The 27446-nt window shown below is 38.9% G+C and overlaps 1 pseudogene; it reads left to right on the top strand.

Annotated features, from left to right (window-relative positions):
• The first annotated feature begins 316 nt into the window (after positions 1-316).
• The window catches only part of LOC100664259 (cytosolic beta-glucosidase-like), a 139370-nt pseudogene continuing 112240 nt past the window's right edge, over positions 317-27446 (top strand).

The following is a 27446-nucleotide window of genomic DNA, read 5'->3' as shown; positions in this document are numbered from 1 at the left end:
GACCTCCTTCCTTTGTGTGAGTAACATCACTTCCCTCATATAAGTAACAACTTGGGGATATTACATAAAATAATTTAGGCAATCTCTTACAACAGGGCCTCAAATTTTTAAGAACTCAGTAAATGTTAGCCCTTATGGGTGGTGCAAACAGTTAAGTGCTAGACTACTACCTGAAAGGTTGGCGGTTGAAACCCACCCAGAGATACTTCGGATGACAGGCCTGGTTGTGATCTGCTTCCGAAAGGTTACAGCCTTGAAAAAAATGGAACTGTTCTACTCTGCACGTATGAAACGGCCATGAGTCAGAATCAACTCGATGACAGCAGATAACAACAACATCATCTTCTCCATCACCATCACCACCATCATCATCGCCATTATCATCATCATCACTGTCATCATCATCATCACCCTCAAGTGGTGTGAGCCTGACCTAAGCCATGATATTTTCAATTGCCTCATATGCATGTGAAAGCTGGACAATAAATAAGGAAGTCCAAAAAATAATTGAAGCCTTCAAATTATGGTGTTGAAGAAGAATATTGAATAAACCATGGACTGCCAGAAGAATGAACAAATCTGTCTTGGAAGAAGTACAGCCAGAATGATCCTTATAAGTGAGAATGGAGAGTCTTTGTCTCACAGATTTTGGACATGAGGTGGGACCAGTCCCTAAAGAAGGACATCATGCTTGGTAAAGTAGAGGGTCAGCAAAAGAGAGGAAGATCTTCACTGAGACAGATTGACACAACGCTGCAAAAGTGGGCTCAAGTATAGCAACGATTGTAAGGATGGCACAGGGCTGGGCAGTGTTTCATCCTGTTGTACATAAGGTTGCTATGAGTTGGAACCAACTCGACGGCACCTAGTAATATAATATCTTAGACTGCAAATATCTTAGACTGCAGTGCAGTTCTAACGAAAGTTCAGCAAAGTCACTGAGAAGTCCTCTCTCCAAAGTTGCCGGTCAGAAGAATCCCACATCGTCAAGTAACAGGTCTGCCTTTAGCAGACTTGCCATGCTTTGCCACTGGCTGGGATCAGCCCATAGGAAATGTGGCCTCATTGCAAATGCTTTGGTGGATTTCAGAGCTCAGCAGGTCAAATATGCTTCCTGAAGTTAGAGGTTTGCGAGGTATGTTCTCACGGAGGCCACAGATAGAATTGCGGGTGACTTAAAAAATCTTCCAATTTTTTTGTATTTTATTAATTTTCTGTATTTAACATGTATTTTTTTTTTTAATTTTACTTTAACACATGGGGAAAAAGATAGAATAAATAATTTAAAATATTTCCTTTCCTTGGAAACAAATTGTCTGAAACTTGCCCAAATTTCCAAGTAATTGCCAAACTTTTCCTTTTGCTGGGATATTCCGGTACAGCTGTCCTATTAGTTCAACTGGACCTTTCCGTGAAAAGCTTTATTTTTCTGCTCCAACTTTAATTTCTGTTTAGAAACCTGATTTGATTACGGAGTGAAAGTTTAAATGTTTGTAACAGGATTCAATTAAAATGGGTTATTCTTGGGACTCTGAAAATGGCCGCTGGCCTTGGGCAAATTGGAACAAAAGTTATAAAATGCAATTGGATACTTTACAACATTTAATATCTTTAAGGAAGATGTTTTGCCTAATAGATTCAATTTAGAAATATTTAGGGAAGGTCATCAGCTTAAGCACCTAAAAAAATGTGCTTGTTTTTTTTTATCCCCTCTCCCTTTAGTTATAACTAGGATCAGGACACCTGGAACCTAATCTACAAAATAAACCATTTGTGGTGGGACCTTGAAGAAAGTCAGTTAGTTTCTGTGACTTTACAAGTAGGTTAAAAAGGAGATTGTAATATTGGTGAATAATGTACTTAGAGATGTTTGCATAAAAGATGCTTTGTCATTGTAAAGTATTATTGAATATTTATGGTCTACCAGACTGAGCCAAATGGCCTAGAGGTAAAAACAGTCAGATTTATGTAAACCTTGTTCAATGTTCCAGATATTACAGGATGGGTGCTCTATACCTGAATGAATAAATAAATGGTATAAACATTATTTTAAATTTTGAAGGTACATCAATATTATCTGGGGTGTTAGCCAATGCGCCTGACCTATGACATTGAAATGAAATGTCTGCCTCCAGCTAACTATTTCAATCTCATAAATATTTTTAAAGCGAGAAACCTTGATGGCAAGGGATGTTTTGTTAGACTTTTGTGTCTGCAAATAAAGGTAAATTATATCTTTATCTAAAACCTACAAGAAATGATCGTCTCTCGCCCACAGGGTTGCTCTGAGAATTCCCAGTCTGAAATTGCATATCTTATGTATACTTCCTTTTGTCCTTTCTTTTAAAAAGTGTTTTACTCATTGCCTGTGCTATATCTATCACTTTATTGTGAGACACTGGAGCCCCAAAGAAATAATAATAATAAAAAATTAGCCGTGAACACTGCTCAAGGACTTACTGGATCTTACGGAGCCAGGCAATGCAGATTTATCGGAACATAAATAGGTGATAGGAGATAAGAGATACAGAAGCAATTTGTTTGGTTTGGGTCACTGCTTAATCCAGATGGGTTCAGCACAGGAATTCATGAAACGTGACAGTGGGTGAAGAGGAACTTGCTGTGACATTTCAGATTCTCCTACCTCTTCTAATTAACCACTTTAGTATAAAAAAATTTAGAACACGAACAAATTTAGTGTCTGTACCAAGCACAGACCTGCCTGTGGTGGATGGATAGTTCTGCTCTACTCAGGCAATGGACTATGACTCAATAACACCTCAAGCTGGGCTTTTAATGTCTATGAGACATTGACTCTGAAAGGCATTTTTACTTTTTTAAAGACAAAACCTATAGCAGAATTGCCTTATGACAAAGCCTGTCATTAAATGCATTTGGATGTATTGCATGGATTTAATAAACTGCAAGTCATTTTACTTGACTCCATAATCAACGCTTACGGAAGCACAGTCAAGAAATCAAATGGCATATTACACTGGGCAAATCTGCAGCAAAAGACCTCTTTAACGTGTTAAAAAGAAAAGATGTCACTTTGAGGATTAAGGTGCTCCTGGCCCAAACTGTGGTGTTTTCAGTTGTCTCATATGAATGTGAAAGGTGGACAATGAATAAGGAAGAATGAAGAGGAACTGACGCCTTTGAATTATGATGGTGGCGAAGAGCACTGAATATGCCATGGGCTGCCAGAAGAAAGAAAAAACCTGTTTTGAAAGGAATCCAGCCAGAATGCCCCTTAGAAGCAAGAATGGTGAGACTTTGCCTTATGTACTTTGGACATGTTATCTGGAGGGACCAGTCCCTGGAGAACGACATCATGCTTGGTAAAGTAGAAGGTCAGTGAAAAAGAGGAAGACCCTTGATGAGATGTGTTGACACAGTGGCTGCAACAATGGGCTCAAACATAACAATTGTGAAGATGGCGCAGGACGGAGCAGTGTTTTGTTCTGTTATACATAAGGTCACTATGAGTCCAAACCTAATCGACCAACAAGTCTAATAATATACTTGAAAACAGAAAAATCAATTGAGGAAAAAGCTTGCAATTATGATAATACTGGGAATAACAATAGAAATATAGATAGATAGCGGCCATTAAGTTGACTCTGACTCATGGAGACCTTATGTACAACAGAATGAAAAGTTGCCCAGTCCTCCATCATCCTCAAGATTATAGGCATGCTGTAGTCCATCCTTGTGGCTATTGTGCCAATTTATCTCACTGGGGGTCTCCCTTGCCCTCCTTGTCCCTCTACTTCATCAAACATGATGTCCTTCTCTAGTGATTGATCCCTTCTGATAACATTTCCAATGTCAGACAATGTTTATGTTGTGATTTATAAGGTTTTTATTGGCTAATTTTTGGAAGTAGATTGCCAGGCCTTTCTTCCTAGTCTGTCTTAGTCTGGAAGCTATACTGAAATCTGTCCACCATGGATGACCCTGCTGGTATTTGAAATACCGGTGGCACAGCTTCCAGCATCATAGCAACATGCAAGCCTTCCCAGTACAACAAACTGTGAGGAAGGTGGTAGAATAATAACAATGACAGCTGCCATTTTTAAGCAATTTCTGTTGACCAGTCACTCTGTGTCTTAGTCATCTAGTGCTGCTGTACCAGAAATACCACAAGTTGGTGGCTCTAACAAAGAGAAATTTATTTCCTCATAGTAAAGTAGGCTAACATCCAAATTCAGGGTGTCAGCTCCAGGGGAAGGCTTTCCCTCTCTGTCAGCCTTCTTATCAATCTTCTCTGCACAGGAACCCCAGGTCCAAAGGATTCACTCTGTTCCCGGTGCTGCTTTCTTGGTGGTATGTAGTCCCCAATTCTCTGCTTACTTTCCTTTCCTTTTATCTCTTGAAAGATAAAAGGTGGTGCAGGCCATACCCCAGGGAAACTCCCTTTACATTGGATCAGGTACGTGACCTGAACAAAGGTGTTACATCCCACCCTAATCCTCTTTAGCCACAGGCAGAGATTATTATCGATAACACACAGGAAAATGGAGGACAACCACACAATTATGGGAATTGTGGCCTAACCAAGTTGACACATATTTTGGGGGAACACAATTCAATCCATGACACTGTGCTAGATGTTTTGCACACATTCTTACAAAAACCCTGAAGGGTGGGTATAATTATTTTACGGGACACAGGCTCAAGTAAGCCAAGTTGTCCAAGGTCAATTAGTATGTTAGTGTTCTAGATTTTTTTTTTTAATTGCAAGGAAACCCAAACAATCCAAGTTCCAGCTCAAGTAGTTTGTCAGGAATTATGGCCCCGGGGCTGTCATCCTAGAATTGGCCATGAGAACAGAGTGGGCTCCTTAAAGGACTAGTTACTGTGCAATCTGTTCTTAGGGGAGGTGGCCTGTGATAATGTACAGCCTAGAGTAGTAGGAGAGGGCAGGGCGGTTCAGTGGTAGAATTCTCGCCTCCCATGCGGAAGGCCCGGGTTTGATTCCCAGCCAAGGCACCTCAGGCATAGCCACTGCTTCTTTATCAGCGGGGCTTGCTTATTGATGTGATGCTGAACAGGTTTTAGTGGAGCTTCCAGACCAGGATGAACTAGGAAGACCTGGTGATCTGCTTCTGCAAATCAGCCAGTGAAAACCCTATGGTTCACAACAGCCTGATTCTGTTGTACATGGGGCTGCCTTGAGTTAGAGACCGACTCAACAACAGAATAATAGGTACAAAAACTGTTTATTAGGAACAACAACCTCAAAAACAACATCAAGTGTATATTGCCTCCCACTGAGTCACTTTTAAATGCATCAACTCATTTCCAATAAATTTTCTGAACAACAAGTAGGAAGACCAGGTGTTATTATTATTCTCATTTTACACATGAAGAAACTGAGGCACAGATAAGCTGAGTGATATCCTTATAGTTACAGAGATAACAAGTGATAGAGACACATTCATTCATATATAGAAAATATTAATTGAGAGACTGTAGAGGCTTTGTTCAGGCACACCAGGTTTAAAATTTTAGCTCCACCATTTGCTCACTCTATGACCTTCTTCAAATTCTTAACCTCAAGCAAACCTCGGATTCCTCATGTTTAAAATGGGGGTAATATCAGCAGTTATAAAGCATGTGAAGCACTTAGCAAAGTGCCTACCACATCATAAGGACTCAATAAATGGAAGCTATTTATTATTATTATCATGATACTTTTCTATTATACTGTTCCCTTCTTCCAAATGGGGCTCAGATTAGCACAGTGACAATCAGAAGCTGAAGGCAGCACAGATTAACACAACTCTCAGATGGATGAGAAGAAGAGTGGAGGTTTCCCTGAAAAGACAGAGAAAAGTGTCTTACACTAGATAGTGTGATCCGATGCATAAAGGGCTGAATGCAAAGAGAGTTAATTGAAAAATAAAAGAATAATTGCAGTAGAATAGCAGAAGCAAAAGTAATTAACACAAAAACCCACATATATTAAACAGGACTAAAGTAAATAAAGGGAGCCCTGGTGGTGCAGTGTTTAAGTGTTCACTGCTGACCAAAATGTTGGAGGTTCAAAACCACCAGTGACTCCTTGGACACACTATGGTACAGTTGGCTATCTGAGAATTCTTTGTAGCTAAAAACATGTTGCAGCACTGGAAGTGCTCACTTGTCTATGCCAAGGAATTTGGAAGACAGCTACTTAGCCAACTGGACTGGAAGAGAGCCATATTTATGCCTATTCCCAAGAAAGTTGATCTATCCGAATGCAGAAATTATCAAACAGTATCATTAATATCACACGCAAGAAAAATCTTGCTGAAGATCATTCAAAAGCGGCTGCAGCAGTATATTGACAGGGAACTCCCAGAAATTTAGACCAGATTCAGAAGAGGACGTGTAACCAGGGATATCATTGCTGATGTCAGATGGATCCTGGCTGAAAGCAGAGAATACCAGAAGGATGTTTACCTGTGTTTTATTGACTATGCAAAGGCATTCAACTGTGTGGATCATAACATATTGTGGATAACATTGCAAAGAATGGGCATTCCAGAACACTTAATTGTTTTCATGAGGAATCTGCGCATAGATCAAGAGGCAGTTGTTCAGACAGAACAAGGGGTTACTGATTGGTTTAAAGTCAGGAAAGGTGTGTGTCAGGGTTGTATCCTTTCACCATACCTATTTATTCAATCTGTATACTGATCAAATAATCTGAAAAGCTGGACTATATGATGAAGCATTTGGCATGAAGATTGGAGGAAGACTCATTAACAACCTGCATTATACAGATGACATAACCTTGTTTGCTGAAAGTGAAGAGGACTTGAAACACTTTACTGATGAAGATCAAAGACCATAGCCTTCAGCAGGGATTACACCTCAACATAGAGAAAACAAAAACCCTCAAAACTGGACCAATAAACCACCTCATGATGAAAGGAAAAAGATTGAAGTTGTCAAGGATTTCATTTGACTTGGATCCACAATCAACAGGCATGGAAGCAGCAGTCAAGAAATCAAAAGACACATTGCATTGGGCAAATCTGCTGCAAAGGACCTCTTTAAAGTGTCGAAAAGTAAATACGTCACCTTGAGGAATAAAGTGCGCCTGACCCAAGCCAGGGTATTTTCAATCACATCATATGCATGTAGAAAGCTGGATAAGGAAGACCAAAGAAGAATTGACACCTTCGAATTGTGGCGTTGACGAAGAATATTGAATATACCATGGCCTGCCAGAAGAATGAACAAATCACTTGGAAGAAGTACAACCAGAATGCTCCTTAGAAGCAAGGATGGTAAGATTGCATCTTACGTACTTTGGACATGTTGTCAGGAGGGATCAGTTCCTGGAGAATGACATCATGCTTGGTAAAGTACAGGGTCAGTAGAAAAGAGGAAGACTCTCAACGAGATGGACTGACACAATGGCTGCAACAATGGGCTCAAGCAGAACAACGATAGTAAGGATGGTGCAGGCCCGGGCAGTGTTTCGTTCTGTTGTGCATAGGGTCGCTATGAGTCAGAGCCAACTCAAAGGCACCTAACAACAACAACAAAGACATGATCATCAGAAAGCAAACAAAGTGACAAGGACAAGCTTGGAGTCCAGGAGGTCGAGTCCTAGAACCAGGGTCGAAATATTCCCTCTTGCTATGTATTTCTGGAAGAATTTATCTCAACCATCCCAAAGTCAGTTGTTGTTAGTTGTCACTGAGTTGATTCCAACTCATGGCGACCCCTTGTGTAGAGTACAACTGCTCCATAAGGTTCTCAAAGCTGTAACCTTTCAGAAGCAGATTGCCAGTCCTGTCTTCTGAGGGACCTCTGGCTGGGTTTTAATGGCCAAACTTTTGGCTAGCACTTGAGCACATAACTGTTGGTGCCGCCCAGGAGCTGGAAGAAATCAGTAGTTAAATTATAGTCACACCCTATTATGCATTATGGGGTCCTGGTGACACAGTTGTTAAGTGTTTGGCTGCTAACCAAAAAAGTCGGCAGTTTGAATCTACCAGCCTTTCCTTGGAAACCCTATGGGGTAGTTCTACTCTGTCCTATAGGGTCCCTATGAGTTGGGATTGACTCAATGGCAATGGGTTTAGTTTTTTGTTGTTGTTATACATTATGCTTACACATTCAAAATGTAGGACCCCCAGGGCATACTCATAAAAGTAAGTTTATTTGTGTTTTCCTCTGTCCTTTTACCTGTCCTTGGTGCGGGTAGTTTTTCCCTTCCATTTAGTAGAAAACACACACACAAAAAAAAAACATTTCTTTTTTTTTCTGGTGGCATCTATTTCTCTGGGTGCCTTAAGTCCTACCATGTGTTGTATGTTCTCTATTTGCCCATCCAGATCCACTCTCCACTTTCCCCTCCTCTGGGCTCTGGGAGTCTAACCTGTAAGGATGACACCGTGGAATCTATTGCCCTTTGGCTTCTGTTTGAACTTGATCAATGAGAAGTGGTAGCAGGAGATAGGAGGGTGGACAGGACGAGACAGAAGCCAAAGTGTTATTCCCCTGATCTCCTCCCTGCTGGATGGCAGTAGGGTGGCTGTGTTCTACTAAAGGCCTCTTCTCCTGCCAGACAGCCCTTGGCAATCCACTACTCTCTGCCATTTTTGGAAACCAGGTCTGCCCCTTGTCCCTTCATGGGTGGTAATGACTTCCTGCTGTTGCAAGCCCTGAGGTGCTGTACCATCCCTTGTTGGTTTCCCTCAGCCCTGTTCACAACATTGTAAATAGTCCCTTTATTAAACTGTCCTCAATTACCAAGTCTGAGTGTGCCATCTGTTTCCTGCTGGGACCCTGATTGATACATATGGCCACTTCAAGTTGCAAAACACAGTCTCATTTGGGTATTTAGAAATATTAAACCACGAAATAGTTAAAAAAACAAAACTCCAAATTTGATTTAAGGTTAAGTCTTCTCTTTCTTAGCTGTGTTGGAAGGAGGTGTGTGATTAGCTTGTTTCCCTGCTTCTTCTATTTTCGCTTATTTATCATGGTTTCTGACCTGTTGAAGGAGACATAATAAAGAGACAGGTTCTGAAGGTGGTTTCACACCCTAATTTTGGCAGGTATTCAGAGCTGACTCCTTTTCTCATGGATCTTTTTGTGGCTTCTTCAGAGGCCTCCCATTGTTGTTTTTATTCCCTCAACCCTCATATCCGGATGTAGGTGGTGCTACTGTTTTTCTTCCAGCTCATCATTTGCTCTGTCCCCATCCTATAGGAATCCAGGCATTCACCTGGAGCTTCCACCTGTTGAGGTCCATTTGCCTTTTTAAGCATTATTATGGATTGAATTATGTCCCTCAAAAAAAATATTTTGATGTCCTAATTTCTGGTATCTGTGAACATGATTGTGTTGGTTAAGATTGTGTATCAACTTGGCTGAGACATGATTCTCAGTGTTTATATGTGATCACTCCTATGGTGGGATCTGCTGTGAGTAGCCAATCAGTTGAAAGGGAGTTTCCTTTGGTGTGTTGTCTGTATCCAAATATAAGTGAACATTCTGGCTTTTGCCCACTCTGGGTTCTGCAGCTGGTTCCTGCTCTCTGATCTGCTGATCTTGAACTTGCCAGCCTCTGCAGCTATGTGAATCAGAAGAAGTCTTGTGGTCTTGCCTGCCGATCTTGGGATCGTGGATCTTCACAGCCTATGAGCAAGAGCCCTGCTCTTCTCCTTGACGATCCTGGGTTCATCAGCCCCTGCAGCTACATGACCCAGGAGAAGCCTCTATCCTCATCCAAGGACTTGGGGCTTTCCAGAGACACACATGGAGAAGATGGCCATGTGATGATGGAGGCGGAGTTTGAGCTATACTGCAGCTGCAAGCCAAGGAACACCTGGGGCTATCAGAAGCTGGGAGTGACAGGAAGGCGTCTTTCCCTAGAGCCTTCAGAAAGAGCATGGCACTGCAAATGTCCTGAACCTAGAATCCTAGCCTCCAGAACTGTGAGACAAAAAATTTTGTTTTTATAAGTTGTTCAATTAATGGTACTTTGTTATGGCAGCCCAAGGAAAGAAAGGCAAGCATTCTTAGTGGATAGGATCTAAACACTCGCCATGCTTGCCCCCTTTCCTGTGACTACATTGATGGTCCATGGGAAATGTTCTTGCATTGTTTTCACAGTCAGTCTCCAAGATTGCAGGATGATCCCACCCCAGGTACAGTTTTCCTTTTTATCCTTGTCCTCTCTCTTATGCTGTAGATTCACTGAGTGGAAGACAAGACTCCAATTCATTATATTCTTCTAACTGAAGGGACTAGAAACATCTGGCAATCTACTTCTAAAAATCAGCCAATGAAAGCTGTATGAATTACAATGGTCCAATCCTCAACCAAGCATGGGGATGGTGTAGGGCCTGGCAGCATTTCATTCTATTATGCGTGGGGTTGCCATGAGTCGAGATTTGACTGTATGGCAACGAACAGCAACAACAACTGAAGGAAACACATATCATGCCTCTGAGCAGTTCATTTAAGTACGCTCTTTTAGGATGAAGTTAAAGGTGGACAAGTCTTCCCGCACCCTCTTTGAGGCATGGTGCTCACATCAGACAGAAAGCTCTCTTCAAAAAAATGACTCTTGAAAATTCTCATTAATCTCCACTCTCTCAACGCATTTACACCCTTGGTGTGGATGATTCCAGAGTTGTGACACTGGTTTTGGAGATAATGCCTTTGAATTTTTGCAACTTGATCTGGCACCAAAATACCATTTTTATTGTCATGTTGTAGAGATTTCCATTTTTCATCTGTTATGTGTGTGTCATATCGGTTATATCCATGTTTGTAGGTTAAATATTTAGTATTGTCTTAGGGTGGATTCTCTAGAGAAGCTAAACCAGTAATGCGTATAAATATACAGAGAGAGATTTATATCAAGGAAACAGCTCATGTGATTGTAGAGGTTGGAATGTCCCAAGACCTTGGATCAGGATAGAGTTCTTTCCTAATTTACAGAGCTGCAGAAGCTAGTGAACCCAAGATGAACAGGTTGGAGAGCAGGGCTCCCACTCCCAGGCTGTGACGGTCGAGGAATCCCTAAGGTCAGCAGGCAAGACCGCAAAGTTTCTCCTGAGTCACTTAGCTGCAGGGGCTGGCGAACCCAAGATGGGCAGGTTGGGGAGCAGGACTCTTCCTTGTAGGCTATGAAGATCGGCAAATCCAAAGATGGACAGGTAAGCCGCTAGCTCAAGTCCCAAGAACCAGAGGTCAGACAAGAAACAGACAAGATCCAGAACAAGCCAACAACATTTGCAAGGCGAGCAGGAAAGAAGTAGGTGGCAGAAGGCAGAAAGGTGAAGGCTGAGGGGGCGGTGAGGCACAACAGGTCCCACCTCCGCTGGTACCACTCGGCAGATTCCATCATGGGGGTGATCACATATCAAATTTGAACAGGGAAGTGATTACATTATACAACTGCCAAAACACTGACAATCATGGACCAGCCAAGTTGACACACAATCTTAACTATCACAAATATTATTCACCCTAGCGTTGTGTTTATCTCAATTAAACCCCTGAATTTTCAAAGTTTCATTTACAGAGTCCTATTTAAATATTGTTAAATAGAAGCACCAAAGAATAAATGAGTGAATAAATGACTGAAGTTATTTAGCCATCTAGTCTACACTTCTTTGAATCTGCTAGGCCACCAGTTACTTAGCTTATGAGTAACAGTTAATTCTTGAACTCAGTAAATACTTATTTCAATTTAATCAGTATTAATGATAATTTATATTAGAGAAAGTTGCTGTTATGGTTTGATAAGAACTCTGTCTACAAAAGCAATGAAGTGTGTCTGTGTGTGTGTCTATGTGTGTATGCAAATAAGGTATATTATTGTGTGTGTGTATATGTTCTGAGTAGATGGAAGGGGTAAAGGCAGATGAATGGTTACTCCATCTAGCCATTGCTTTCAAAATATGTGAGAGAAATTTGGGTAGTTATGTTGGTAACTATGTAGAATTTTCTCATTTCAAGAAATAGTTGAAAGTAGTGGCCAAACTGAATTCCAACTCATTCCAATTGTTATTCTTAGTTCCATAATGAGATAAAAACAACAAAGAGCTAGAGTCTTTCAGCCTTTGAATGTAATTAACTTCTCAAGTCCTAAACATCCTGGTGTCAGAAGGACTGCGGAATTTTTTTTCTTAGCAGAGAAATCTTGAGTGGTGTTATTTGATCCAGGACCATTCCTGGTTGTGAAGATTCTGGAAATACTGAGTTGGTGGTAGAGATGTACTGCCTCTATATAAACACAGTGATCTAGCAGAAACAATGTAATACATAGCCATACTCTAATGAGGTTTCCAAAATAGAATTTTCTAAAAATCTGCATGCTGAACTCTGCTCAATTTAAAAGAGAGTCTGTTTTGAAGCTTTAAGCGGCATTAAAAGTTTTTTTTATATTAAGATTTTCTTTCTTTTCTTAAGATAATTTTAGTAACACATGTTCCCTTAAAAATAATCTTGCTTTTATTTTCTGTTTAATGCAAGATTTAGTTAGAATTACAAAATAATTCCAAGTGTTTAGACTGGAAAAAGTCGTGTGTGGGTTTGCTCCTTCCTCCCTCCCTTTTTTCTTCCTTTCTTTCCTTTTTCTTTTTATTTAGTTGTCATAGAAATGTAGCCTGCATAAATTCTAATATTTGTGAATATTTCAAAGGTGTTTGAAAATAATTTTTTTGTTAAGTACCAATCTTTGTCTCTCTTTCTCTTCATTTATGTACGTATCATATATAAACCAAAAAACTCAACCCTGTTGCATATATGCATGTGTATATATATGTATGTGTGTGTGTATGCCATAAAGAATAAGCTTATAAACTAAGTTAATCAAATTCTCTCTTTCGTTGTAAATTTCTGAGGTCTTTTAAAGTCTCTTACCGTGTTTGTGGAGTTTTCAATATATCCCTGCATTTATGGCTGTTTTTTCCTGTATATTTAAAAACTAAGTTATGAGATGCTTAATATTGTATTTTTACACAAATAATGTGTGCCTTCTACATTTGTTTGCCAACTGCTCCTCCCCACCTTGAAGTATTTTTGTAAGCACTTGCTATGCCAAATTCTTTTACATGTTGCTCTAAAAAAAATTAGTACAGCTCACTTACGAATATACCTCGTGGGGGGAAGGAACAGTTGGCAAGCAAACATAGACGCATGCATTATTGTGTAAAAATACAGTAGTTCATGATTATTATATAGTTTTCAGGATAATTTATGATTATTATATAGTTTTGATGTATTGTAACTCTTATTTGTATTATAATATTACTATTTGTCCCTTTTAAATGCTCTCCATGTATTCATCTTCTATTATTTTTTATAATGTGTTTTTGTTGTTGAGAATATACACACACCAGCAAATTATACACCAATTCAACAGTTTCTGCATGACATTCTGTAAGGTGTTCAGCCATTCGCACCCTCTTTTTCTGAATTGTTCCTCTCCCATTAGCATAAACTCTCTGCCCCCTAAGGTTCCTGTCTAATCTTTTGAGTTGCTGTTGTCAGTTTGATCCCATATAGACAGATCTTAAAGAGCATGATACTCAAGGCAGGCATTCTTTACTGGCTAAGCTAAACTACTGCTTGCCTTTAAAAAGATTTCAGGGGATATTTCTGGCTTGAGGTTTAAGGTTTGAAGGTTATCTCAGGTCAATAATTTTGGTGGTTTATCCAGCCTCCATGGTGCTAGAAATTCTGGATTCCATGAGAATTTGATATTCTGGTCTGCATTTTCTCCCTTTTAATAGGATTATTTTATAGAATCATTGATCAAAATGTTCAGTAATGGTAGCCGGGCACCATCCAGCTCTTCTGGTCTCCTGGCAACGGAGCAGTTATTCATGGAGGAAATTAGCCACACATTGCATTTCCTCTTCCTACTCCTGAAATTGCAAAACCTTCTTTACTTTTATTAGTATTATATTGTAAATCTTTTTCCTCTTAACCTTTGTTCAAACAGGAATATTTTAAACATATTTATAATATATTTAAACATTTTAATAATATTCATAATATATTTATATTACTAATATATTTAAACATTTTTCTGCCATATTATTTTGTATTTGTAATGCTATTGTTTCTCCCCCCCCCCTTTCCAACACTTCTACCTTTTTCCCCCTTATTAAATGTTTCTTTAACCCTCTTTCCATCTAGTACAGTGTTGCCCAGTAGAAGTGTTATTGACATTTGGGGTGGCAATTCCGTTGGTTGTTATGTGGCTGCTCTGTACTCAGCAGGGCCTTATTCCGGGTCCTGAAGCTAAATGTCACTACCACCCTCAATCACTGGAACTTCCAAAAGCATTCTTGCACATTTTTATATGCCCCCTTGAGGTGTCATACAACTCCCCATTCCCAACTGCAAATCAGCGCTCATTAGCTTGGGACCTAGTCTTACAACTTCTTTTTTTGTGTGTGGTTCACTCATTCCACTTCTTATTTATGTTCCCAAGACCAGTAACCAGTTGTAGTCGAGTCTACCAGACACATGGTGACCCCTTCTGCTTCAGAGTAGAACTATGCTCCATAGGGCTTTCACTGTGCATTTTGGGAAGTAGATGGCGAGGCCATTCTTCCAAAGCACCTCTGAGTGTGTTCAAACAGCCAGCCTTTTGGTTAGCTGCTGAGTGCTTAACCGTTTGTACCACCCAGGGACTCCTATATTCCCCAGAGTCCATGACTTTTGACTCTTTAGCTAGAGCCTCCTAGTATTTATGTCCATGGCTCTGGATAGCACAGATATACAGCTATTATTTGATTTTTTAGTTGGAAATATAACATAGTGACTTTCTATTATGTAAGATGAGATTTTTTTTTTTTTTAGTATGCTTGCACTGTCATATCACAAGGCAATCTTTTTCTTCTTCATTTTTCCAGTTTGCTTATTTAACACATTTTGTTTAAATTGTTATTCAGTTTTTCCATCATTGTTTTATGTAAATATGATGAATGCCTGGCTACAAAATGCCCTATGATTACCTTTCTTTTCTTGTACAATTTTTGTTTTGCCTTGGAGTTAATACTGATCTTTGCTATTGTTGTGGCTAGCTTCATTTTCTATGATCCTTTCACTAATTCATTCCCAAACTGGCTGCCAGAAATGTAAATTTTCTCTCTATATGTTCAGGTACATCAGATACGTGATCAGTTTCTTCTTTTTTTTCTTTGAACAGCCCTTCTAGAACCCTCTGCTCTCCTGTGACACGGTAGTGAACGGTGTTACCGTGTGGTATGGTGGTTTTTCTTGTCACTCTGGGGCTCTTGTCCCTTCTGGGTTAACTTCAGGCACAGAGGAGCGCCTGTATGTCAGCAAGTCTTTGCTCACCACAACTCCAAGTTTCACACAGAGTCATGCAATGGATGTTAATTGTAAAAATAAACACATGTTGTCTTCTGAAAGCATACCAGATTATAGCTTATACCGGCAGTTACTTGGATTTTAACCACTTTTCATTTTTTTGAAGCCCTGGTGGCTCAACATTTAAGCCCTCAGCTGCTAACTGAAAGATTGGTGGTTTGAACCCATCAAGCAGAACCACGGGAGAAAGACCTGGCAATCTACTTCGGTAAAGACTACAGCCTAGGAAACACTATAAGATAGTTCTGCTCTGTCACATGGGGTCACAATGAGTCAGTATCGACTCAATGGCACCCAGCAATAACTTCACCTCTCAAATAAAGAATTTACAAAAACATGGGAGCATGAATATAATTTCTGTGCATCCCTGTGAAGCAATGAGACAGAAACCATCAATATTACTACTTTAAAAAAAAAATATGCAAAAAAGCATTCTACTCAGCATGTACTATTTCCATACCATACACTGCTCTTGCTACTGAGAGGCACAGATAAGTGAATAAAACATGGATCCTGCCCTGACAGAAGTCAAAGTGAAAGGACGCCGAAGATATTTTCAAAAAGACGCTAACATTATGTGCTATTGGTACAGTGGGTACAACAGAGGAGGTTGTGATTCTGGTGGGGAGTCAGAGAATACTTTCGAGAAGCGGAGATGTGGTGATGTCATTTTGGGTTTTGAAGGAAGAGTGCACATGCTCACACAGTTATTTATTTTTTTACTTGACATGATTTCCTTTGTGCAGAGGGTTGAGGTCAATATAGGTCTCTGTATTCTCAAAGGGGAGTCCTTGGGTGGCTCAGATGGTTAAGGAACTCAGCTGCAAACTGAAAGGTTGGCTCTACCCATAGGCACCTTGGAAGAAAGGCCTAGGGATCTACTTCCAAAAAATTAGCCATAGAAAACCCAAAGGAGCACAGTTCTTCTCTGACACACCTGGGGCCTCCATGAGTCAGAGCTGATTTGAGGGCAACTGATACTCTCAAAGGAGATTATAAGGGCAAAAGTAAGATTGACACAACACCATTTATAATGATGGCTTCTAAATCAGAAACCTAAGGGCCCCACAGACCAAGTCATGCGAGCCAAGAAACTACAAGCCAAGACACCAAATCTGCAAATATTCTAACTTAGAGTATTTTTCACATGTGCACTCTGGTGTCAGGAGCAGGCTACAGAGAGAAGAAAAATAAAACTTGTCTCTTTTTGTGCAAAGTAGTAAATGACCTTTCCGTTGAGGAGGGGAAAAAACAAATACTTGCTGAGCACATCCGTTCTGCCACATACTTTTGCTTTGGCTCTTTTGGAATTTACTGAAACTCTATGAAATAGATACTAGCCTCCCACTTCCCAAACAGAGAAGTCAGATGGTTCGTCAGGGATAGAGCCAGGATTTAAACTTGGGTATGACTGGCTGTCAAGTCCATGCTCTTCCCGTTGTATTTTACAGCCTTGGAAGTCATTGATACTCAGGTTTGTTGGTAATATTAATATTTTATACTTTTGTAGGCATCCTTTCTATGTCCTTATGGGATGACAATTTTTATTTCTTATACAACAACAACAACAGCATCCTTTCTATGTCCTCATGGGTTGACAATTTCAGAGACAATTTTTATTTCTTATAAATTACTAAAAAATAAGGTACAGGATCTTACTTTTTCTTGCCAAAAATATTGCAACAACCTGCTAACTGGTCTTTGGGCCACTAGTGCCTTCTTTCTTTCTTCAGTTTAACCTCAGCACTGCCACTGAATTACACACTTGCTCTTTCCCTTACTGGCTCCACTCTGAGACCTCTTATTCATCTTTTAGCACCAGCTTTAAAATGTTTTCTCTTGCCTAAGTCTATCTGACTCCCAGTGACAGAAGCAGCTGTTAGGGACTTGCTTCTTGATTCTCCCGTAGCGTTTTTACATGACCTTAATGCAATTCTTAAGGTGCCCTGGTGGCACAATGGTTTAGTGCTCAATTGCTAATCGAAGGGTTGGAGGTTCAACCCACCAAGCTGTTCCACGAAAGACATGGCAATCTGCTTCCGTAAAGATTACAGCCTAGGAAACCTGATGGGGCAGTTCTACTATGTCACCTGGGGTCGCTATGATTTGAAATCGACTCCACGGCTCCTAACAACAGTAGAATTCGTAATGAAATTACAAATTTGTCTGCTTTCAACTAGATGCTGCAATGTTCAAAGGATAGTGGCTATGCAATAATTCCTTATAAAATGTATATATGTTGAGCGAAACATTAAAAATAATTCATAAAGATTTCATTTTGTCCAAGACTTATGTAAGTTGTAAGTAATCGACTTAAAGGAGTTAAATTTGTTGGTATCAATAAGGGCTGGTATCATGTTTTGATATTCGCAATTATTAGCTGTGTGATCTTAGGAAAGTTATTTAATCTGTATCAGCCATAGTTTCCTTCTAATTAGGAATAATAAAGCATATTGTTTTAGGATTATTGAGGAGAAAAAAAATGGAATGGTTGATGTGAACTGATGGAATAGGACTGATACAGAGCTAATGTGCTGTAATTGGCCCTTGCCGTGAATCACAAAGGAAACCCTGGTGGCATAGTGGTTAAGTGCTATGGCTACTAACCAAGAGGTCAGCAGTTCGAATACACCAGGCACTCTTTGGAAACTCTATCGGGCAGTTCTATTCTGTCTTATAGGATCACTATGAGTCGGAATCGACTCGACGGCAGTGGGTTTAGTTTTTGGTTTATGAATCATGAAATATATTTTAATATTAGTTTTGCTAAATAAGTAATAGATAAAATAATATTTATAACTTATGTATATCATTAAAGAAATCCGCATACTCACCACACTTCCAGGACCTTGGCAGCCCTCAGGCACTGCTCTCTAATATTGTCTCTCTATCCCTCTGCCCAGTATTGGTGGTTTAGTGGTAGAATTCTTGCCTTCCATGTGGGGGACCCAGGTTTGATTCCTGGCCAGTGCAGCTAATCTGCAGCCACTGCCCTTCTGTCATTGGCGGCTTGTGTGTTTTTATGACGTTGAACCAGTTTCAGTGGAGATTCCCGATGAAGATGAACTAGGAAGAAAGGCCTGGTGAAAGGCCTGTGAGCTACTTTTGAAAACCAGCCAATGAAGGCCTTATGAATCCCAGTGGTCTGACCCCCAAACAGTCACGGGGATGGTACAGGACCAGGCAGCATTTCACTGCATTGTGCGTGCAGTTGCCATAGTTGGGGGCTGACCTCACGGTAGCTAACGATAAGAACAATGATCCGCCCAGAGGTGTACACAAAATGAATTTTGCATTTATCATTTCCTTGCTTTTCTTTATGGTTTTACCGTAAGTTAATGTATCACTAAACAATTTATTATTTAGTTTCACGTGTTTTGGATATTATGCAAGTATATAATGTGCATTTTTTCATAAGTTGCTTTTTCCCTCTCAATATTCTAATTGGAAGACTTATGCATGTTGATGTGTACAGACGCAGTGTATTCATTCTTACTCCTGATTTCATTGTATGACTGTAGTAAAACCAAAACCAAACCCATTGGTGTTGAGTTGATTCCAACTCATAGCAACCCTATAGGACAGAGTAGGGTTTCCCAGGAGCAGTTGGTGGATTCAAACTGCCAACATTTTGGCTAGCAGCCGAGCTCTTAACCACTGGACCTTTATTCATTCTCTTGACAAAGGAAATTTGGGTTGTTTCCAGAGTTTTCTTGCTTGCAATCATGGCTATGCATGTCTCCTGGTTCACATTTTTGGAGACAGTATATATGGTGGTATGTGAATTGCTGGGTTTTGGTATACGTGCTTCTTCAACTTTAATAGATATTTCCATATTACTTTCCCACAAGCATTGTTTAAGCATTCTTGCTGTGTGACAATCTCTCCAATGCTTGGTATTGCCCAGCTTTTTAATGTGTGCCAACTGTGTGGGCATAAAATGGTATCTCATTGTGGATGTCACTTGCATTTTCCAGATTTTTAAGGATCTTGTACATTTAAAAATATGTTTACTAACCATTTGTGTTTCCCCTTCTGTGAAGGAACTGTTTGCATCTTTTGTTAATTTTTCTGTATGCTTGCTGGCTTTTTAATAGAAGTGTCCAAATATAATTGTGAAACTTTCTGTTCTTGCACTTATATTAGTTTTTGTTTAATGTATTTTGAGGCACTGTTTTTGGGTGCATAACCACTTAGGATTCTTATGTCATTTTGACTCCTTTGATATTATGAAATGACTTTATACCTGGGAATATTCTTTGTTCTGGAATCTACTTTGTCTGATATTAGTATACCTACTTTAGGTTTCTTTGATTATTAAAATATGGTATATCTTTTTCATCCTGTCACTTTTAACCTTCTTGTGTTTTCATATTTAATGTAGGTTTCTTATAGGCTATATATAGTTCATTCTTGTGTTTTTATCCAATCTGATAATCTCTGCCTTTTAATTGGGGTGTTTAGACCATTTACATTTAATAATATTATTGGTATGGTTGGGTTTAAATTTACCATCTTGCTATTTGTTTTCTATATGTCCCATCTGTCCTTTATTCCCTTTTCTTTCTTTTTCTTCTTCTTTTCTGATTATTTTTTATGATTTCCTTATACAGTCTTGCTTTTTAGCTATAACTCCCTGCTTTGTTATTTTAGTGTGTGCTTTAAGTTTAAAGTAGATCTCTTTAACTGGTCATAGTCTGCCTTCAAGTGCCACTTCATGTATAAAATAAGAACCTTACAACAGTATGCTTCCATTTCTCCCCTCCTGGCCTTTGTGCCAGTGTTGCCATACATTTTATGTCTTCATATGTTATAATCTCTTCATTGCTATTGTTTTTCTTTAAATAGTCAATTATGTTTTAAAGATATTTAAATAATAAGAAAAAGAACATGTATTTACACCTCTAGTTATCATTTCCTATGATTTTCATTCATTTGCATAGATCCGTATTTCCATCTGTTATCCATTTCCTTCTCCCGAAGGGCTTTCTTTGTTTCTTGATCTGCTGCTCATGAATACTTTCACCTTTGTGCATTTGAAAACTCTTCATTTTACTTTCTTTTAAATTTTTATTTATTTTGTTGCTGTTGAGAAGATACACAGGAAAACATACACCAATTCAACAGTTTCTACACGTACAATTCAGTGACATTGGCTCTTTGAGTTGTGCAATCATTCTCACCCTTCTTTTCTGAGTTGTTTCTCCCCCATTAACAAAAACTCATTGTCCTCTAAGGTTCCTATCTAATCTTTTAAGTTGCTGTTGTCAATTTGATCCCACATAGATAGTTCTTAAAAGAGCATAATGCTCAAGGCAGACATTTTTTACTTGTTAAGCTAAACTACTGTTTGGTTTTAAGAAGACTTCTGGGGATATTTTTGGTTTAAGGTTTAAAGATTATCTCAGGGCAATAGTTTCAGGGGTTCATCCAGACTCCATGGCTCCAAAAAGTCTGGTTTTCATGAGAATTTGTATTCTGTTCTGCATCTTCACCCCTTTTGATCAGGATTCTTTTGTCAAATCTTTGATCAAAATGTTCGGTAATGGTAGTCAGGCACCATCCAGTTCTTCTGGTCTCATGGCAAAGGAGGCAGTTGTTCATTGAGGCAATTAGCTACATATTGCATATCCTCCTCCTACTCCTGATTCTCCTTCTTCCTCTGTTGCACCAGGCAAATAGAGACCAATTGTGCCTTGGATGGCCAATTACAAGCTTTTAAAACCTCAGGCACTACACAATGAACTAGAGGTAGAACAGAAGCACTAAACACATTATTAGGCCAATTACCTGGGATGTCCCATGAAACCATGACCTTAAACTTCCAAACAAAGAAGCCAAATCCCATGAGGTTTATGGTTTTTCAGAAGCAGCCCCTGCAGCTACTCTTCTTCTTTTCTCCTGATTGTTGTTGTAAATACATAAATGGTGGAGCAGTGGTTAAGAATTCAGTCTGCTAACCAGAAGGCTGACAGTTTGAATCCACCAATTACTCCTAGGAAACCCTATGGAGCAGTTCTACTCAGTCCTGTAGGGTTGCCATGAGTCAGAATCAACTTAATGGTTTTTTTTTTTTAGTTTTGTAAATACATCTATCACACATCTTTTGCTAGGTCAACTTTTTACAGGTGTGCAACTTATTGACAGCAGCTACATTAATCTGCTATTAATCCCATCCGTGGTATTATACATTTCATTTCTCTCCCTAACATGTTCATCTTTCCTCTAGCTTTTAGAATATATGGAATGCAGGCATATAACTGTTCAAGTGCTCTTGTTTTCTAATTCTAACATTTGCATCAGTTTTAATCATTCAATTTTTTTTCTCATTGTGAGTCACATTTTTCTGCTTCTTTGCATGCCTGGTAATTTTTTATTAAATGAAGATGTCGTTAATTTTACCTTTTGGGTATTTTAGTATTCTTATGATTCTTGAATTTTGTTCTGGGATGCAGTTACTTAGAAGAAGTTTGATGTTTGAAGTTTGAAGTTTTGCTTTTAAAATTTGTTAGGCAGGACCAGATGTGCAGCTTATTATTCCCCACTACGGAGGCAAGACTCCTCTGATTATTTTATCCACTGCTCCATGAGTTATGCATTTTTTTGTGTGCAACTGGTTGGAATAGGAACTATTTATGGCTCTATGTGAGTGCTGAGTACTGTGCCTTCTAATGTTTTTTGGTGATTATTTCCTCAGGCTTGGGTAATTTCTTCACATGTATACATTGACCAGAATTCTGCTTTATGATCAGGTAGGTCCTTCTGCAGTCTCTGGATTTCTCTGTCTGTGGAACTCTGTCCTCTCTGGCACTCTGCCTAGAGAATTCTAGCTCCTTTAGTCTCCCTAGATTCTCAGCTTTAACTCCTCCATCATGAAGCAGCAGGCTTTGCTTAGTTCCTCCTCCCTCTGCTTTGGCCTGGAAACTCCACCAAGATAATAGCATGGGCAATTGTAGGACTCATCTCATTTGTTTCCTGTCTCTCCGGGATCACTGTCCTTTGTTACCTGATGCCCAATTGTCTTGAACTTAATTGTGCCATATATCTTGTTTAGTTTTTTGTTGTTTTATGTGGGAGGGTAATCTAGTCCCTATTAATCCATTTTGGCTGCAGAAGAAGTCATAATTTAAAAAAATGATTTGTAGGAGTTCTTTATATATTCTGAATAAAAATTCTTTATTAGTCATATATGTTGCAAATATATTCTCCTAGTTTATGCCTTGTACTTTTACTTTCTTACTGACTTCTTTTTATGAAGAAAATTACTTGATGTGATTGCATTTATGAATTCTCCCTCCTTGGTCTAAGATTTTTGTGTTTTCAAATATATAATTTCCTAATCTGAGATAACAAAAAATACTGTTCAGTGTCATGTTCTAAAAGTTTTATAGTTTTCCTATTTACATTCAAGTATTTAAACCACCTGTTTTCTGTGCATACTGTGTGGTAGGCATCTAATGTCATTGTTAAAACTATGAATTTGTACCAGCACTGTTTATTGGAAAATACCTCTTTTCTCCACTGACTGGAATGTCACCTCGTTCTGTATATTGGGTTTCCACATATGCATGAGTGTTATCCTGGGACTTCTATTACATTCCGTTGTTCTATTTATGTAGTCATGTGCCAATACCATGCTATCTTGTTTATAATAACTCTATAACTTGGTATCTCTTAAGACATGTTTCATATTATTTTCTCCGGAGGTCTTAACTAATCTTGCCCCCATGCTATTTCATATAACGTGTAGAATCAACCTATCAAGTTCCTCAAAAAACAATGTTAAGGTTGTTTGGAATTGCATAGGATCTATAGATCAATTTTAGGAAATTTGACATCTTGGTAACATGGAATTTTCTATTCATAAACACCGTATTTCTTCACTTATTTAGATCTTCATGAAAGAAAATTTCTCTCATTATCTTTCAACAAATTTAATAAACAAAGATGTTATACTTCACTTATTGTATATACTTTTAGTTATTTTATATTTTTGTTATAATAAATCTTCTATTTTCTAACTATTACCGTGTATAGGAATGCATTTTGTTTTCTACCTTATTCTGTATCAAGCAAATTTGCTAAGCTAACTCTTACTAATTCTCAGAATTTCTCTTTATATTCTTGGAATTTTTACATATACAATCTTACTGTTAGTAAATATGATCAAGCTGAAAGAACTGAAGAAAAAATTCAAGCCTCAAGTTGCAATAGTGAAGGATTCCATGGGGAAAATATTAAATGATGCAGGAAGCATCAAAAGAAGATGGAAGGAATGCACAGAGTCATTATACCAAAAAGAATTAGTCAATATTCAACCATTTCAAGAGGTGGCATATGATCAGGAACCGATGGTACTGAAGGAAGAAGTCCAAGCTGCTCTGAAGGCATTGGGAAAAAACAAGGCTTCAGGAATTGATGGAGTATCAGTTGAGATGTTTCAACAAACAGATGCAGCGCTGGAGGTGCTCACTCATCTATGCCAAGAAATATGGAAGACAGCTTCCTGGCCAACTGACTGGAAGAGATCCATATTTATGCCTATTCCCAAGAAAGGTGATCCAACCAAATGTGGAAATTATGGAACAATGTCGTTAATATCACACACAAGCAAAATTTTGCTGAAGATCATTCAAAAGCGGCTGCAGCAGTATATCAACAGGGAAGTGCCAAAAATTCAGGCTGGTTTCAGAAGAGGACATGGAACCAGGGATATCATTGCTGATGTCAGATGGATCCTGGCTGAAAGCAGAGAATACCAGAAGGATGTTTACCTGTGTTTTATTGACTATGCAAAGGCATTCGACTGTGTGGATCATAACAAACTATGCATAACACTGCAAAGAATGGGCATTCCAGAACATTTAATTGTGCTCATGAGGAACCTTTACATAGATCAAGAGGCAGTTGTTCAGACAGAACAAGGGGATACTGATTGGTTTAAAGTCAGGAAAGGTGTGCGTCAAGGTTGTATTCTTTCACCATACGTATTTAACCTGTATGCTGCACAAATAATCCAAGAAGCTGGACTATATGAAGAAGAACGGGGCATCAGGATTGGAGGAAGACTCGTTAACAAGCCTGCGTTATGCAGATGACACAACCTTGCTTGCTGAAAGTGAAGAGGACCTGAAGCACTTACTGATGAAGATCAAAGACCACAGCCTTCAGTATGGATTACACCTCAACATAAAGAAAACAAAAATCCTCACAACTGGACCAATGAGCAACATCATGATAAACAGAGAAAAGATTGAAGTTGTCAAGGATTTCATTTGACTTGGATCCACAATCAACAGCCATGGAACCAGCAGTCAAGAAATCAAAAGACGCATTACATTGGGCAAATCTGCTGCAAAGGACCTCTTCAAAGTGTTGAAGAGTGAAGATGTCACCCTGAAGACTAAGGTGCGCCTGACCCAAGCCATGGTATTTTCAATCACAGCATGTGCATGTGAAAGCTGGACAATGAATAAGGAAGACCGAAGAATAGTTGACGCCTTTGAATTGTGGTGTTGGCAAAGGCTGTTGAATATGCCATGGACTCCCAAAAGAACGAACAAATCTGTCTCGGAAGAAGTGCGGCCAGAATGCTCCTTAGAAGCAAGGATGGTGAGACTACATCTTATGTACTTTGGACATGTTATCAGGAGGAATCAGTCTCTGGAGAAGGACATCATGCTTGGCAGAGTACAGGGTCAGCGGAAAAGAGGAAGACCCTCAATGAGGCGGATTGACACAGTGGCTGCAACAATGAGCTCAAGCATAACAACGATGGTAAGCATGGTGCAGGACCGGGCAGTGTTTCGTTCTGTTGTGCATAGGGTCGCTATGAGTCGGAACCGACTCGACAGCACCTAACAACAACACAAATTGTTAGGTTATTTGATATTATGTTATTTATTGTCTCAGTGCACCCCTGACTAAAACCGGACTTCTCATATGACATCGAAAAGAATTGATAGTAGCAGTTATCTTTGACATTGTCCTGATCTTAAAATAAATGATTTTTATTATGTTGGTTTTTGGTAGATATTGGTTATCATGGTGATATTTATCCTCCAGGAATATGCAAAGAAAGGACTTAGGAGAGGAAACTTTTTGAGAGCTTGAACATCTAATTATACCTTTCGCTGTTACACTTAATGAATGGTTTGAGGACTGAACTGTGGTTACATTTACTGAGGAGTAATTCCCCACTTCTACCGAAATTTGAGTCAGCTAGTTTCTTTGTTGTTTCTTTCTGAATAGGGTTTGTTTCTTGTTTATTCTTACACAAGCCATGTAGTCCTTGAAGAGCCAGCTTTATATGAGCGTTTCCATTGAGGCTCCCTGTTTTGGGGGAGCCTCAGGCTTTGTTTCTTTTCCCCCTTGTCCCACGAACCCATTAAAACGGAAGTTTAGATCACCGGTGCATGGCAGATGATCTTAGGACAAACACTTCCTTCTGTACTCACTTAAGCCTCTGGGTTACTCTCTCAGTTTATTTTTGGCTTATCTAACTTCCTGCAGGATTAGTAATGTAATAAAAAAGTATTTTCTATATGTTATCCAGCAATGTTGGTTGTTTCCAAAAGGAGGATGGCTCAGGGTATACAGTCCACTTGGAAATGGTCATCTCATTGCATCAGAAAGAGTAGTTATACTTTTAGAATATAAGCATGATTGCTACTAGAGAAAATTTCTAATGAACAAATGAGTTATTGATATGATTTATTCAGCTAGACTTACATTAATGTACTAACGAGTACTGGTCGCTGTATATTAATTCATTTATTTTCCATTCAGAACCTAGCTTCTCATAGAAACAATACTGTTAAGATATGTTTTGTCTTACTAGCTTAAGTGGAGGATGAGTTACTCCTCATAAGTAAATTTTCCTGGTAGCTGAGACTTAACATCTTAAAATTGTCAGGACTTGTTTTATTCACTTTATATGGAATACTTTCTAAGATGTATAAATTGTGTATTGCATTTCTTAGCCTTTATGGAGTAGCCTGGGCACTCATTGACTCTTCATTGACCAGAGTCATTATTACTCAGACCAACCTGATCCAGTGGGAGGACTTGGAATTTAATATCAGACAGATCTAGATACAAACCTTGGCTTTGCTACCTACTAATAGTGTGATGTTAGACAAGGTGTATCTATCAGTGATGTGATGAGGCTTGTACTAGATCATGAAAGCCTATTGTTAAATTTTGACTAATTTTGTGAGCTGATTTTTAACACATCCATTATTAAAAAGTAAATTATTTAAACTTATAATTAAATAAATTATATTAAAAGCAAAGGTAGTAAATCCTCAGACATCATTACTTCCTAATTATTTTACCACATTTTACTATTATCTATTCCCTTGAAGTTATCTAGATTTCTCGAATCAGTATATGCATTACCCATTGCCGTTGAGTCAATTCCGACTCATAGCAACCCTATAGGACAGAGTGGAACTGCCCCATAGAGTTTCCAAGGAGCGCCTTTCGCTGTTACACTTAAAGAATGGTTTGAGGACTGAACTGTGGTTACATTTGGATTAGAACTGCCAACTTTTCGGTTTTCAGACATAGCTCTTAACCATGACACCACCAGGGTTTCCTGAATCAGTATAGTAGAAATAATATACAACGGTGAGCTACTGAGCATCTGTTCCTAATTTTACCTTCAGTGATGTTACACTGGTTGCTTGAAATTGGCCATGGTGGGAGTATTTACACCACAGAAATTGACAAGTACTACAAATAAGCTTTGGTATATCATTTTGTTGGTTGTGTAGACCTAAGAAAGTGATAGAGAAAATGATAATAATGTACATTAAGCTAAAAATGTGTCATGATTATGGTTGTTACATTGTAAATAGCACAAAACATTGAGGAATATTCTTACGGTGTGTGAAGATGATTATTTAATTCAGCTAAGAAGTAACATATCATTGGTGAACAAGTGTAGTTCTGATACATCTCCATTGTTTCACTTTCATCTTACCTGTTAATGTAAGCAAAAATATTAACTAAGATTTATGTCAGAACTGCACGCATTTGTCAGTTGCAACCATAGCAGCTGGCTATCGATA

Source organism: Loxodonta africana, chromosome 5 (assembly GCF_030014295.1).
Source record: "Loxodonta africana isolate mLoxAfr1 chromosome 5, mLoxAfr1.hap2, whole genome shotgun sequence".
NCBI classification, from domain to species: domain Eukaryota; kingdom Metazoa; phylum Chordata; class Mammalia; order Proboscidea; family Elephantidae; genus Loxodonta; species Loxodonta africana.
The sequence above is the reverse complement of the archived record's forward strand: the minus strand, read 5'-3'. Positions and strand labels throughout refer to the sequence as shown.